Below are 3,836 nucleotides of genomic sequence, written 5' to 3' on the forward strand. Positions count from 1 at the left end.
AACTGGCCTTTCAAATTTGAATGTACTCGCTGGAACCGCTGGATCAGATACTGTCCCTCTTCACATCTGGGAGAGATAATTTCAGGACTTTTCAGTTAGTCTCTGTTCAACTCAAATTATATCAAATTTAAAAGAAGGTGAAACCAATCATGGTAGTTTCATTCCACTTCATGGGGAGAGATATTTGAACCCCATTATGACAATCTACTTTATTTTTCATCTAGAAATTTTCATCAGACTCAGTGAAGAGTTAATCAGCTCATAGACAAAGCGGTTAGTTACTGCAAGTCTCTAAGATGAAAGATGCTATAAAAATGTATAATGATAATAATTAGGACCATAATATTAATGATAGTGGAATTAACACTTTGACCTTCATCTTCTTCCACAGGTAAAAGCATCAAAATCTGAGCATCATCCCTGAAAGTATAGCTGAAAAAAGGCTTTTCTACAACTTGTCCTTCTCAAAAGCAATTAATTTCCATATAAAGAATGTGTTATTAGAATTCACAAGTTTTAAAATATAATACTAATTTGCAGGGATATTCTGGCCAATGATTCGAAATAACTTTTAAAACTTACCAGTGACATCATCCTACTTACTATTCCACAGAGATAGGTGGCAAATAGTAAGCATTTCATCTGAGTTTTCTCGATGAATAAAAGGACAATGTCATAAGTATTGAATACTTACTACATAGTGTTATTTAAGTGCCTAAAATGTTTGCTCTTAGCATACTGATTATAGCAAACTTGGGAGATAAATATTAAAATATATTATAAAGCAAAAATGACTGTAACTTAATCCCACTATCAGAAGAAAACATTTGTGACATGATGAACATTTCCTTCTAGTCTTGTTTTGGTGAGCATATTAAAAATAGTAATAATAATAATAATAGTGATTTAACTCAGTGCATAATCTGTATACTACTTATTCTAGTTAATCAGTTTTCAGTTGTTAACTTAGATCTTGGATTGTAAAGATGAAACTATTCTAGTTCACTGAAGGGAAGTCAACCAACCAACATAAAACACAGGAAGCTGCACGTTCCTGAATGGCAGCTCTGACCTGTATTTGGATTTGAGAGCTGTTAGATGCGGAAGTAGCTCTGGTCAGTTTTTCTCTCTCCCTCTTGACTTTGTTTTATAGTCTCGCTCCTTCCTTCCGTAAATCACTCTTTCCTTCATCACCTTGCTCATCCTTGCTGTAGTCTCTAGAAGAAGCTCCAGAAGAAGCCAGTTTAGTTTGGCATAATTATTTACCATTACCTTCATTGAGTAAGAGAGAGATCAGCTGTGTGTCACTCCTTAGCTGGTTCATGGGCCTCCCTCCAATCAGGCTCCAACTCTAGTTTGTTCAGTGGCCATGGATGTGCAACAGCCTCAGTTGGATTTCACTTAGTTGGCATTTTTGGTCAAATCACTTTCTACTGAAAGGAAAAGTTGAATAGATACGCCCAATGTATACCATTTACCATGTCAGTGTAAACTCTTTATTAACATTCATTAATTTAACAGATATTTATTGTCTACCATGTGCCAACACTGCTGTAGGTGCTGAGGATACATTAATAAACTGGACAAGAATTTTCTTCCTGGGTCTGAGATTCTATTGGGCCGAGATCAACAGAAAACAGAATGAATGGATGAATGAACGAATGAATGAATAACATAGTGTGTTAGATGGTAGAGTGCCAATGAGAAAAATTAAATAAGGAAAGACATTATGGAGGAAAAAAAGAGGGAGAGGGAGCATCTGTGTTGACGGTAAAGGGGGAGGGGTTGTTTGTAGTTTTTGGTTGGCCAGAGAAGTGCTCTATGAGATGAAACTTGACTCAAGTTCTGAAGAAGGTAAAGGAGTAAGCCCTATAATTTAAACTATATTTTTATTGCTTTTGTTAAATAATCCTTGCAACAATTATTAAATTATTAAAATTCATTAAAAGTGATGTTCCAGGGACCATTCCATTTTGTGGTCCGAAATGACCAAAACGACCAAGCATTTTGTGCCTGTTTGTCAGTCCTTCTTTTTGATGGCTGAGTAGTATTCCATTGTATATATATGTACCACTTCTTCTTTATCCATTCATCAGTTGATGGACATTTGGGCTCTTTCCATATTTTGGCTATTGTGGACATTGCTGCTATAAACATTGGGGTGCAAATGCCCTTTTGAATCACTATGTTTGCATCCTTTGGATAAATACCTAGCAGTGCAATTGCCGGGTCATAGGATAGTTCTATTTTTAACTTTTTTTTTTTTTTTTTTTACCATGCTACAAAAATATTTAATAAAATCTTTAAGAAACTTAGAAATGACTGATGATTGATAATTCTCTTAAGTAAACAGACTACAATAACATTATAGTCACTGGCTAAGTTCCATCAGTTTTTTTTAATTCTCTTTGATTTTTTCTCTTGGTCTTCTGTTATCCTTTCTGCAGGTCGCTTCTTCAACCCCTTCATTTTCCTGGTTTGTAGTTTGCTTAGGTCTTGCTTCTGCATATGAATCCTTCCATAAATTGTACCAAAAGTATCATGGGAGACATTTTTCTTCTTCTTTGGCTTGAGCGCTTTTGGCATTTTCATAGATAATTTATAAAGATCATCTGATGCCAGATGTGTCCTCCTCAGAACCAGATCCAATGAGGGCCCTATCTCTTCCAATTCAATCCTTGGTGTTCTACAACCAGATTTCTTCAACAGCAACTTATAGCTTCGAAAATAAATCTTCCCATTCAATGCAGTGAAGTGCAGAACATACTCTAAACCAGCCAGGCAGATATTTGGTACTGTGGGGCCTCTGAAGAAATCAATAAGAAGACTTTTTAGCCTTCTGTAGTCTTCTGTTACATCAAAATCATCACCAGCAAATATTAACATGGGTTTTGTTCCCTCGGGACATTTACTATTCTTAATATCTTTTAGAGAGACAAACTTCTCGATACCCAACTCAATCATATCCAGCACGTGGTAGTCATACATACGACCTATTACTAGATTATTTGGCCGCTTCCTATTATGGGAGCCAAACATAAATAAAGAACAATCTGACTTCTTTGAAAAGAATTCCAATGATGTCTGATCCTCAAATGGTCTTGTAATGTTTTTCTTTTTATACAGAACTCCATACGGTTTTTTCAGTGCATACACATCTTTAAGTACTTGTGTCACCATGGAATTTGCATTTCCCCTTTTAATCAGCATAGCATTTTTAATATTTTCACTGAGTTTCGGTTCTCTCTTCTCAAGGAATCTCTTGGCTCTTTTCGTTTTGGGCTTTACAACTCGATCCAAAGCGTCCATGGCTACCGCAACGCGAATCCCGGGAACGCACGTGCACCTATTTTTAACTTTTTGAGGAACCTCCATACTGTTTTCCAAAGTGGCTGCACCAATTTGCATTCCCACCAACAGTGCAAAAGCATTCCCCTTTTTCCACATCCTCCCCAACACCTGTTTCCTGAGTTGTTAATTTTAGTCATTCAGACAGGTGTGAGGTGGTATCTCATTGTGATTTTTGATCTGCATTTCCCTGGTGCTGAGTGATGAACATCTTTTCATGTGTCTGTTAGCCATCTGGATGTCTTCTGGAGCCCCATTCTTAAATGCCATCGCTGCTCTTCCAATGACATGCTATTTAAAAAAAATCAAATAAACCCACAACTGTACAAAGAAGAAAGATAAAAGCAACACAAATTCCCCATTCAGTGTGTGCAAAAAATGATGTATTTTGATTAAAATTTTACTTGGATATCTTTCTATGTCTCTTTATGCACATCAGTGATTGTGAACATTTCACCCAAATAAAACAGTATATACAGTGTACTGCC

The 3,836-nt window shown here is 36.2% G+C and overlaps 1 pseudogene; it reads right to left on the minus strand.

The window, feature by feature from the left end:
* Positions 1-2,281: 2,281 nt before the first annotated feature.
* On the minus strand, positions 2,282-3,340 carry LOC114202746 (ribosome production factor 2 homolog pseudogene; annotated as a pseudogene).
* Positions 3,341-3,836: the final 496 nt, after the last annotated feature.

This window comes from Eumetopias jubatus, unplaced genomic scaffold, assembly GCF_037043125.1.
Source record: "Eumetopias jubatus isolate StellerSeaLion01/CBP00866 unplaced genomic scaffold, mEumJub1_p1.0 scaffold_10, whole genome shotgun sequence".
Lineage (NCBI taxonomy): Eukaryota > Metazoa > Chordata > Mammalia > Carnivora > Otariidae > Eumetopias > Eumetopias jubatus.